The sequence below is a fragment of the Mesoplodon densirostris genome, chromosome 2, assembly GCF_025265405.1.
Source record: "Mesoplodon densirostris isolate mMesDen1 chromosome 2, mMesDen1 primary haplotype, whole genome shotgun sequence".
Classification (NCBI taxonomy): domain Eukaryota; kingdom Metazoa; phylum Chordata; class Mammalia; order Artiodactyla; family Ziphiidae; genus Mesoplodon; species Mesoplodon densirostris.
This window is the reverse complement of record NC_082662.1, coordinates 9322566-9334923: the sequence shown is the minus strand read 5'-3', so window position 1 is coordinate 9334923 and position 12358 is coordinate 9322566. Positions and strand designations below refer to the sequence as shown.

Below are 12358 nucleotides of genomic sequence, written 5' to 3'. Positions count from 1 at the left end.
GGGACCACTTGGGCCTGTCTCCCTGTCACACAGTGTGGGCACCCAGGGCCCTGAGCTCAGGCCTAGCGCTGGCTGTTCCCTGCCTGGTGAACAGGGACAGGCCTGCCCTCCCCATCTCAGAGAGAGACAGAGGGGAACCACGAGGTAACACACAGAGAAGCCCTCCTCCTAGCCTTATGCAGAAAAGGGTGACAGAAATTTCACTTATTTCCTATACATCACCCCTCTGAGAAAAAGCACTGAATATGGAAAGCAGTGAAAGCATAGTGACACTCAAGGTCAGGCACTCCCACCGCCCTGCCCTGGCTACTCTGCTGCCCAGTCCTGATGGCCCCAATTCCTAACAGGTTTTTGGTTTTTGTTTTTATTTTTGGTTGCTGGGGAGGGGTGGAGGAGTGGATGGCAAGGAAGGGGGATCTTCAAATGAGAGAGGTCTACTTCTACCATTTACTTAGAAACGTTTACTGTTCTCTTTCATTTTAAATGTGTACACTGTAGAAAATGTGGAAACTAAAGGAGAAAAAAATCCACAGCCCCACCATTCTGTGACGGGCACTGTTAACATGCGCTTATCATCACGTCTGCTTTTGTGTGGGGAGCGCTCCTGCTCTTATTCAATCACACACACATCTCTGCAGGCTCTTTTCCTTCACACGGCAATAACATGCGAGGGGCCGTGAGGCTTAACTCCAAAGCCCTAGAGATCTTTGCTCAAAGTCAAAAGAGGGAGACAGACCAGAGAAGGCGGTCCCCAGATGTGGCTGGGCATCCCTGGATCGTTCCTCAGAGTTCCCAGCTCGCACAGTGCCATTTCTTCAGTAGAGCCCTCAGACGCTGGGAAGTCGCAGGGAAAAGGCCTTTCTGAGGATGAGGGGAGTGTGCACAGCTGTGTGTGCCTGGTTCTGCCCTCCTCAACACCTAGCAATTTCTTGTCGGCCCCTCCCCCCCAGCCACCCTAATCACACTGCTCTCCACCAGACCCGGCACTCGCTCTAGCTGGGAAATGACAGCGCACTGCCCACGAGTGAACGTACACGAGAAACTGCCAAAGCGTGTTGAACCGGTTCCTGAGAAGCAGAAAGAACATCTGGAACAAACGCATAATAACTGAAAAGTGGCCCTTAGGAACTAACCATCCCAAAGGGTGGGCAGAAAGAGAGACCCACAGGGAAATGGGGACCCACAGGTTTTGCCTAAACCTACCAATTACTTTGCGCTGTTCCTGATTTCTGGGGAGATGAGAGAGGAAAGTGAGTGTGTGTCCTTCCTCCCCAGGAATACACCACAGCTGGGAGATTTTCTAAGCATGGAGCCCACGTGTCAAGGGCTGAAATAAGAAAGACAGCAGAGCTCTGAGAAGGGGAACTAGGAAGAAAATACCACTGGCTCCTCCAAAGCAGAAAAGGAGAGTATACTGAAATCAGGCTTACTGTGGCCCAGCAGGAAAGACTCTTAGAGAAACAGGGGATATGTGTAAGCAGAAGAGGAAAGTCATCGAAAGGAGAACTGGGTCTGGGATGGCAGGATGTAGCTAGCATTACAGATAGATTCTGGAATCAGACAGAGCTGGGTTCAAATTGTGACTGTACTATTTCTCGGCTGTTTAAACCTCAGATGCTTGGATGCGTCACATGTACAAGCATGATATCACGTAGACTGTGAGAAGATTAAAGATGACATGGCACGAGCTCAAAGGTAGTTTTACATGTTATAAAACAACAAGAGTAATAAACTCCACCAGCAAGATCACAAGACTTCCCCCTGGAAAAGCCAGCCTTCAGGGGAGGGCGGAGGCAACTCCACCCGCAGCACGCCCACAGCTGCCCTACGGCTGCCCTGGGGATCGAGGACACAGGTCAGCTCAGGGGTGAGGTTCAGCAGTGCCCCGCCCCAGAAGTGACTTGCTTGCAGGCAGCAAGTTCTCAGAGATCAGCTGGGCTTTTAGAAGCAAGTGCTTTCGAATTCTGGTCATTGATTGCAAGTCCAAAGGGTATGACACCAAAAGCGTTAGTGTTCAGTAAATGCAAGACTTAAAAGCATACACACTAGTTAAAGCTCAGTGCTTCGAGGTTACCTGGTCTGCTCAGAGTGCAGCCCACCCAGGTGCTGCCCTGCTCGCACATTCCCCAGCCTGCAGCTGCAGGTCCCGAACCGCCAGCCCCTCCCAACTGCCTTCTCTGCCTCTGTTCGTGCCTGAGCTGAGATTCCATGTTTGTGTTACACACGTTGCTTCCAGCCTGGAATCCTCTTTCCTTCTTCACCCATTTGGCCTACTCCTCCTGTCCTTCTAGACCCAGCTCTAGTGTCACCCCCTCCGTGAAGCCTTCCTTGACATCTCTGTGGAGGCCATGCAACCTTACCAGACTTTTGGCTTTTTTTTTTTTTTGGTCATACTTTCTCCCTGTCTAATCTATGAGCTTCTAGAAAGCCAGTCTCTAATACAGAGCAGTGACCTATTTCCATTTCTACTTTCCTCCTCTACAACTGTAAGAGACATGGTTTGAGAGAGTGAGTGCCCCTAAAGGGGATTACCTTCCTACCCTTCCAATCCTGGAATACATATATTTACTTTTTTCTTAAAAAGCAGCCTTTGGCTAAGCATCTGTTTCTTAGTATTTGGAGTTCAGTGAGTCAAGAGAGTTAAACAAATCTTTCAGATTCCAGAATGTAATCCTTCCAAAGAGCAAGCTAGGCATACATATGTGCACAAACGGACCACAGTTGCAAATACACACACACAAGCCAAGATAGGGCCCCAGCTATCTTGGGGTTCCACCTGCTGGCTTCCCATGCTTCTAGAGCTGGGGGAAACAGCTGGTTCCTGTTCCTCCTCTGGAAAGCCCTGACAGCCCCTACTTCACCGCAGGGCTCACAGCAGGCATGCACAGCCAGTCCCCCAACCACAGCTGGGCCAGAGTTGAGCTCCGGTATCAGCTATACACTAAGTGGCACGCTTCAAGCTGTCGTGACCGCCTCAAAGTGCTCTTGAGGTCACGGTTTCAGAGAGTTTATGCCAGCATTTCCCAAAGCATCGTCCACAGAACTGCAGTGGACAAACATGATCCCACAGTAGAATCAATTTGTAGAACACTAGATGTTACAGTCCCCCTCCACTGGAGTACACGAGCACAGCAAAGACTCTGGGAAGGAAGGCCTGTTTAACTGTATTTAACACAGCATTTCACAAATTTATCTGAAGAGACTCTTCTTCTATGTCACAGTTTTTAAAACCCCGAGGGTCATACTTTGGGAAAAGCCTCATTCATCCTAGCAGTCTCCCACTCCCCCCCAAAAAAAGTGCTGGGGGCACAATATTAACGGATATTAACCTAAGACCAGAACCAAACCCAATTCTAAACTGCTATGAGGGACTTTCCTGGCGGTCCAGTGGTTAAGACTCCATGTTCCCAATGCAGGGGGCATGGGTTCAATCCCTGGTCAGGGAACTAAGATCCCACATAATGCAGCCAAAAAAAAAAAAAAAATTAAACAGCTGTTAGCACTCCCAGGTACTGAAAAGCTCTGCCACAACCTAGGCTATTAGTTAAGGAGGATTAAGTGCCTCGGGTATAGGGATGGCAACAGCAAAATTCACCACAAGGTGTGTCTGGATCCCAGGCACAGTCCCTGAATCCACACCACCTCTTTACCCAGTTTCACGCACAGCAACTCCTAGCAGGGAAAATAAAATGGATCCACGGATTGTCTGCTGGCACAACTGGAACAGAGGAAAAGCTGAGAAACTGAAACAAAAGTGTATGCTTCCCTGGTGGCGCAGTGGTTGAGAGTCCGCCTGCCGATGCAGGGGACACGGGTTTGTGCCCCGGTCCGGGAGGATCCCACATGCCGCGAAGCGGCTGGGCCCGTGAGCCGTGGCTGCTGAGCCTGTGCGTCCGGAGCCTGTGCTCCGCGACGGGAGAGGCCACAACAGTGAGAGGCCTGCTTACCGCAATTAAAAAAAAAAAAAAAAAAAAAAAAAGAGTATGCAGGGTAAAGGGGCAGAGTAGACTCTTAGAAGAGCTGTGATAAGGAGCCAACGAGCCAACTTCTGCTGGGCAGAGAGGGGGAGGGAGGAGCCAGCACAGCAGAGAACAAACGAGGGAGATAGAGACTCATTTTTCAGGGAGCCCAGAGATCGCAGTCACTTTCTAAACAGTCAACCTTTAAACGGGCTCTCTCGGCAACCAGTGAAATCCTCCATGGAAGGTGAAAGGAACTACAGTTCTTTCCAACGTGGGTTGGAACACTCCAGCTCTGCGCAGGGATGACCCCATCCAAGAGACTTGCTGCTGGATGGCCAGCAGAGTACACCCCTTTCCACTCCACCCAGATCCAGGGTGCCAGATGGCACAGCCACCCCACTTACTTTATGGATGCTGAGAGACCTTCACAGGGTGGGCATCATGGACATGGCTGGAGTCAAAAAGACGAAAAGAGTCTGAGTTCTCCTCTGTCCTGTCTCAGGTTGAGGTTGGCTACTGATTGTGTTGACTCCACCAATTCTGAGTTGTTGGAAAGGAAAAGGGACATGTCAACAGGGCAGAAAAAAAAACAAAAACAAAAACACAGATGCCAAAGAAGTCTAATCAGGTTTAAAAGCCAAACAAACTCATCCCCGAGGGAAGCTTACTCACGGAGGTATTGGGGTGGTGTGTGAGGAAGTGCCCTGGGGAAAAACACAACACACAGGTGCGAGGCCAAGCCCGGGTGTGCACAAACACGTGTTCAGACATGTGCTGGTGAGAAGCAGGGACCCTGGTAAAGGCACATCCAGAGGGGTGAGAGGAGGGGGCCGAGCCAGGTCGAGGACTGGGCTTGAGGACTGTGGCACTGAGAGTTAGAGACGGGAAGGCGGAGTTGAGAGGTGGAACTTACTGAAAGCCTCTATCTGCCAGATGCTGTAAAATATCTTACTTAATTCTCAACTTTATGGTGCAAAGAGAGGCTTGGAATACTTAAGAGATTTATGGACTGCTAGTTAAGTGGCCAAGCTGGGAACTGAGATATCACCTCCCGTTGACTGTAAAGCTCACTTATTTTCAGTTATGGGAAGCTGCCTTACCTGACCCTTGGGGATGGGAAGGGTGACCGTCAGAGCCCTTTCTGGGAGGAGAGAAAGAGAGTAAATAGAGAAATTAAAGAAACAGGGCAATCAAGGCTTAAAACAGACGGGAATGGGCAGTTTTGGCTTCAAGCATCCAAGCAGCTAATTATTCGACATTTTCTGTCTGCCTTTTGTGTGTGTGTGTGCTAGGCGCTAGAGTTAGAGATGGATAAAACACAGTCCCTGCCCTCAAGGGGGCTTACCGTCCATTGAGAAGCCAAACAAGAGACAACTGTGCGAGGGCAAGAAATGCCCAAATTTGGGGAAGTCAGAGCAGGGCGCCTACGGTGATGAACGTAGGCACCTCTCATGTGCTGAATAAGTGCTGGCAAATACAGAGAACTGGATGAGAAATGGGGAAAGGGCAGGTGTGGGATGTGGTGGTGGAGGGTGAGAAAGCGGGGGTGACAAGAAGCCTTAGGGGACCCCACTCCCGAGTCCCGAGTCCCGCGTCCCGCGTCCCGCCCCCTCCTGTCAGGGCCGCTGAGGGCCCGGCGGCGAGGCCGGAACGTGGGGACGCCCGCCGGCCCGGATCCTGAGCCCCCGGGAACCCGGCGTCTCACAGGCCCACGCCGGGGTAATCAGGACTCGCCGTGTTGGCCAGGGCCGGGTCCCACCACCCGACGCGCTCGCCCTCTCACCTTCACCTTCCCGGCCTCCCGACGGCCATCATAACCCAGACGTCACCAACACGCGCCCCCCGGGGACAGGCGGGAGGAGGAGGCAGGACGCGCGCGTCACCAGCCGCCGCAGGTTCGCCGTTCTGGTCCCAGTGAGTCGGTAGACTCCGAGCTCAGCAGCTTCCACCCTACAACGCTTATGGGTCAGGGGTCAGCTGGCTCAGCGCCTGGAGAGGCGCCTCAGCGATCTTATTCACCGCCCAGGCGTCCCAAGCCGATGACGTAAGATTCGGGACTCCCGCTGCATCATGGGGGCTGTAGTTCCGCCAGGCGCCGGTAAAGGCTGGGGTGGGCGGGGCCCCGAGCTGTCAAGGGGAAAAGAAACCAAGGGCGTAGATTAGAGGTTCCCGCTCTTTCGTTTGTTGCCCCAGAGCCTGACCCCAAGGACCCTGTCTGCTCTGGAATCCAAGATTGCGTTTGGTAATTTTAGACAAGAGCTCTCAAGAGTAAGACAGGAAGCAAGCCTGGGCCTGCGCCCTTCAATTGACTTTGAGGAAGTAAGAATAGCAACAGTCCCTGAGCCGGCTACCCAACATATATCGTTTGACCTTCACAGCGGTCCCAGTTGGCTCAGAGGGGAGACTACCCCAGCTCACATATGGCAGCTTACTAGGCCTCATCATGTGCCAGGCACTGGGACACTGCAGTAAACATACTCCTGATGGCCTCAACAACAGCAGGGAAGGCTCCAAGCCTGCGCTCTCAGGTATGGTACCCCCCAGCCATGTGTGCTACGAGCTCCTGAAATGTGGCCAGTGCAAACTGAGATGTGTAAGTCTCGGTAAGAAAAGGAATGTAAACAATCTCATTGATATTTTTGTATTGTAAGATGATAATATTTTGGATAAACTGGGTTAAAAAATATATATTACTAAAATGAATTTCATCTGTCCATTTTACTGTTTAAAATGTGGCTACTAAAAAATCTAAAATTACATAAGTGGCTCGCTGTGATATTGTGGTTTATAATAAGAACTATATTTTTGGTCTTTGTCCACTGTGCCTGGCACAGAGCTCCTAAAGCCCTGGTAATTACCTATATAAGAGCCATAGGGGCATCTTTTGTCATAATATTTAGTTTTGTCCTCAGTTTCTGAAACAGCTTCAGAGCTATTCAAATAAAGGTGAAATGAGTGTCTTTTTGTTATTCACACCTTTCAACCACACCTGAGTTTATGTTAATGAGACAACTTCTGGAAAACTCCTAAAGATGGGGGCTGGTTGCCAGGGGAACCCAACCACATGATTAGAGGGTTGCAACTTTCAGCCTCACCACCCCTCTCAACCTCCTGAGAGAGGAGTTGGAGATTGACTTGATCACTAATGGCCGATGATTTAATCAACCATGCCTATATTCTCAGTGAAAGAAAGGTTCTTGATCCATGGCAGAAAGAATTGAGAGATGAGACAGGGAGGTCAAGAAAGTAAATTGAGTATTTATTTAAGCAAAAGTACGCTCTCAAAGGGAGAGCGGACAGACAGGTGAGTAGCTGCCCCGAGTTTTCTTGGCAAGCCGGTTATGTGGGGTGTACAAATGAAGGGGCGGAATATTCATTGCAGAAGGAAGGCTTGGGGGTCGTGTTCCCTGATTTTCATTCCAGCTCCACCTTCCCGAGGGGAGGAGGGATTTTTGTCCTTATTTAACCTTGATTGGAAGTGTCGTGGTGCCAGTGTATAACGGGTATTTCTTATCTGCAAGGCTAATTTTTATTGTAATGAGAGCATAATGAGCAAAAGGTTACATCTGGACACCGGAGAGTCCCACCTTTTCCCACCTTTCTTTGTCTGCCACCCCAGAATATGTGGTTTCCTGTCAGTCTGGAGGTTCCTGCTTTTCTCTGTCTGCCTGTGGACCCCAAGATGCATAGTTTCCTGCCATCTGGCCTGTGCTCCCCTTTCTCTGCTCACATCTAGCTACCTGCCTGTTTTTTTGGTGTATTTTTTAAAAAATAATTAATTAAATGATTCATTTTATTTTTGGCTGCATTGGATCTTCGTTGCTGCGTGTGGGTTTTCGCTAGTTGCGGCCAGCAGGAGCTACTCTTCATTGTGGTGCGTGGGCTTCTATTGTGGTGGCTTCTCTTGTGGAGTACGGGCTCCAGGTGCATGGGCTCAGTAGTTGTGGCACATGGGCTCAGTAGTTGTGGCCTGTGGGCTCTAGAGCACAGGCTCAGTAGTTGTGGCGCACGGGCTTAGCTGCTCTGTGGCATGTGGGATCTTCCCGGACCAGGGCTCGAACCCATGTCGCTTGCACTGGCAGGCAGATTCTTAACCACTGTGCCACCAGGGAAGCCCACCATGCTCTTTCTGGGCACGCCACCCTCCCAGCACCTCCACTTGTTTACCAGCCTGGAAGCTCTCTGGACCATAGTTCAGGGCTTTTTATGAGGACTTCATTACATAGGTGTTAAAACAGGCAGGTAGGGCTTCCCTGGTGGTGCAGTGGTTAAGAATCTGCCTGCCAATGCAGGGGACATGGGCTTGAGCCCTGGTCCGGGAAGATCCCACATGCCACGGAGCAACTGAGCCCAAGCGCCACAACTACTGAGCCTGTGCTCTAGAGCCCACAGGCCACAACTACTGAGCCCATGTGCCACAACTACTGAAGCCCGTGCGACTAGAGCCCATGCTCCGCAACAAGAGAAGCCACTGCAATGAGAAGCCCGTGCACCGCAACGAAGAGTAGCTCCTGCTCGCCGCAATTAGAGAAAACCCGTGCACAGCAACAAAGACCCAACACAGCCAAAAATAAATAAATAAATAAGTTTATAAGAAAAGAAGAGAAAGAACATGGGAACTCCTCACTCCTTCCCACATGCCTTGTCCTATGCATCTCTTCCATCTAGCTGTTCCTAAGTGGTATCCCTTTATAATAAACTGGTAATCTAGTAAGTAAACTGTTTCCCTGAGTTCTCTGAGGCACTCTAGTAAATTAATCAAACTTCAGGAGGGGCTTATGGGAATCTGCAATTTATAAATGGTTCATCAGAAGCACAGGTGACAACCTGAACTTGCAATGGGCATTTGAAGTGGGGGCAGTCTTGTGGGACTGAGCCCTTAACCTATGGGATCTGATGCTATCCCCAAGACAGCCTTTCTGTTTTCACTCAGAATTGGAGAACTGCTTGGTGTGGGAAAAACCCAGACACATTTGGTGACCAGAAGTGTCATTAAGGGGAGTATGGTGTGGAGTATAAGGAAAAACAATAGAGTTTTTCCTCTACACTAGGATTTATGGTTCACATTATACAGTTGTACCTCGGGATCTGCAGGGGATTGGTTCCAGGACCCTCCTGAACACCAAAATCCTCCAGTGCTCAGGTCCCTTATATAAAATGGCACAGAACAGCTCCTCCACGTCCAAATACGTATTGTGGATAAGGAAGGCCAACTTTATTCCTAGTGGACTGCACTGCTTTATAACCACGGTAGAATCTTGCCTGTGGACACGTCAAGAGGCAAATCATTAGCCTCTAGACCAACCAGCTTATCAGTTCCCAGTGAGGTTGGTCAGAGGTAGCTGTCCCGCCCTTTCTGTGCTAACTGAGCTAGTAACCTCCCATCCTAAGAGTCAGACCCCAGACTGTGAGGCCACACTCAGACCCTGCCTCAGGGTGTGGCCAGGCCTCTGGATGTGGCACACATGGGGGCCTGTACTTGCTGCCTTGTAGAGCACCTGTCTGTTTTCCTCCTCCAAGCTCCCTGGCCTCCCTAAGGGGACTGTCAATACTCCAAGGGCATGAAGTGAATTCCATTTCCCTTCTTCGGCAGAATCTTGCCCAAGTTAGGAGGAGGCCTGGAGGTTCTCCCCCTTAAACATCTGTCCTGTCCATTCCCTCCTGTGAGCTCTGGCCTAGGCGCTGGTCACTTCCCTGGGCTGCCGCAGGAGCCTTGGAATCCATCCCCAGCCTCTAGTATGACCGTCCACCCAGCACCCTGCTTTCTCTCTGAAGCACTGCCTCATGCTGTGAGGCCTCCAATGACAAGGCTCCCCTAGCTTGGCTGGTAGCGTGATTGTGCGGCTGCAGGGCAGGGATGGGGTGCATTCGCAGGACATCTTTTCCACATAACCTATTTCTATTTTGATGAACTTTTCCACGGTGGACATGAATTGCATTTATAATCAGAAAAAGGTTAACAATGAAAAACAACCCTAAGAGAGACACACACACACACACACACACACACACACACACACACACACACACACACACACACACACACACACACACACACACACACACACACACACACACACACACACACACACACACACACACACACACACACACACACTGTATAGCACCGACCATCTCAGAAAGGACACCCAAGAAACCGATTAGGCATGGTCACTTCTGGGGAGAACTGGGAAGCCGGGGATGAGACATGGGAAAGAGATTAAGGTTTGCACTGTTTGAATTCACCATGTTTTTTGGGGGTTTTTTTGCGGTACGCAGGCCTCTCACTGTTGTGGCCTCTCCCGTTGCGGAGCACAGGCTCCGGACGCACAGGCTCAGCGGCCATGGCTCACGGGCCCAGCCGCTCTACAGCATGTGGGATCTTCCCGGACCGGGCACGAACACACGTCCCCTGCATCGGCAGGTGGACTCCCAACCACTGCACCACCAGGGAAGCCCCACCATGGTTTTTTCTCTTTAATTTTTTTTTTTAACCGATACGCGGGCCTCTCACTATTGTGGCCTCTCCCGTTGTGGAGCACAGGCTCCGGACGCACAGGCTCAGCGGCCATGGCTCACGGGCCCAGCCGCTCCGCGGCATGTAGAATCTTCCCGAACCGGGGCACGAACCCGTCTCCCCTGCATCGGCAGGAGGACTCTCAACCACTGCGCCACCAGGGAAGCCCGTCACCACGGGTTTTTTAAACACAAAAACTTATCTTTAGAGGGGAGGGATAAATTAGGGATTTGGGATTAACACATACACAACTACTGTACATAAAAAAGATAAGCAACAAAGACCTAATGTATAGCACAGGGAACTATATTCAATATCTTGTAGTAACCTATAATGGAAAAGAACATACATATAACTGAATCACTTTGTTATATACCTGAAACATTATAAATCAATTATACTTCAACTAAAAAATTTTTTTTAAACTTATCTTTAGTATATATATGCAAAACCCTTGAATGACTCCAATTAAATAAAGTTCAGCTCTCCTTAGCCAGGGAAAATGGGTTTTGCAATCTGACCCCTCCACCCCACCCACACGAGCCAACCTGCTTCTCAGATCCCACCTGTGCCTTCCCGGCTCTAGCCCTTGACCTAAAGAGTGTCTCTGCCTGTTGGATACCTTCTTCCCCTCCCAGGCCCACCTTAAATGGCATCTGCTAGCAGGCTTCTCAGCCTCAGCACTACTGATATTTGGGGCTGGGTAATTCTTTTTTTTTTTTTTTTTTTTTGCAGTACGCAGGCCTCTCACTGTCGTGGCCTCTCCCGTTGCGGAGCACAGGCTCCGGACGCGCAGGCTCAGCGGCCATGGCTCACGGGCCCAGCCGCTCCGCGGCACGTGGGATCTTCCCGGACCGGGGCACGAACCAGCGTCCCCTGCATCGGCAGGCGGACTCCCAACCACTGCGCCACCAGGGAAACCCCTGGGTAATTCTTTGTTGGGGGGCAGGGATGCCTTGCAGGATGCTTAGGAGCGTCCCCAGCCCCTACTCACTAGTGCCAGCAGCATTCCACCCCCCTTCCCAGGGTGTGACAACCCCAAATCCCTTCAGACATTGCCCAATGCCCTTGGAGGCAAAACCACCTCAGGTGAGAAGCATTGTTACACACTCTGCCAGGAGGGTCTCTCCTGTTCCCCACAGCAGTTCTTACAACCATTGTGGCATTTATCACACCAGTCCACACCGGGTCCACAGTGAACTGCATTTGGTTTTTTGTCCTCACCACTGATTACAGGATGCCTGGGGTGGGGGTAGGGAGGCAGGGACCAGATTTCTGCTGACATCATATTCAAATCCCTGTCCTTATCACTTGTGTGACTTTAGGCCAGTCACTTGGCTTCTCCAAACCTACATTTCCTCATCTATAAAAAGGTGACGCTAGCCCCTACCCCAGAGGACTGCATGCTGAGCCGGCCTGACATGCACGAGCACGATGCCCAGCCCAGAGCAGGGACGGGTAGAGGTTACTGCTTATTATTATTATTATTTTTTTTTTTTTTTTGGTGGTACGTGGGCCTCTCACTGCTGTGGCCTTTCCCGTCGCGGAGCACAGGCTCCGGACGCACAGGCTCAGCAGCCATGGCTCACGGGCCCAGCCGCTCCACGGCATGCGGGATCCTCCTGGACCGGGGCACAAACCCGTGTCCCCTGCATCGGCAGGCGGACTCTCAACCACTGCACCACCAGGGAAGCCCCTACTGCTTATTATTAATAAATGCCCTGAAGTGTTATTGGTGCTACAAATCTGCCCAGGGTATGGTGGAGGAGAAGTTCACTGTTCCCTGACATTCATGTTTGCAAGAAGGGTGGTCAGCGAAGGCTTCGGAGGAGGGTGACACCAGATTCAGATCTTAAGAGATGACACAGTATGCCCCAGG

The 12358-nt window shown here is 50.9% G+C and overlaps 1 protein-coding gene across 4 annotated transcripts in view; it reads right to left on the bottom strand.

Moving 5' to 3' along the window:
* MFN2 (mitofusin 2) overlaps positions 1-5935 on the bottom strand; it is a 28001-nt gene extending 22066 nt beyond the window's left edge. For 2 of the 4 annotated variants that reach the window (XM_060088990.1, XM_060088991.1), the window contains exons 1-2: positions 5746-5934; positions 4367-4502 (exon numbers count right to left, since the gene is read on the bottom strand). The gene's annotated coding sequence lies outside the window, so the exon portion shown is untranslated. Of the gene's footprint in view, positions 1-4366; positions 4503-5062; positions 5104-5745 lie in introns of all 4 variants that reach the window. The other 2 variants (XM_060088989.1, XM_060088988.1) reach the window with 2 other exon arrangements.
* Positions 5936-12358: the final 6423 nt, after the last annotated feature.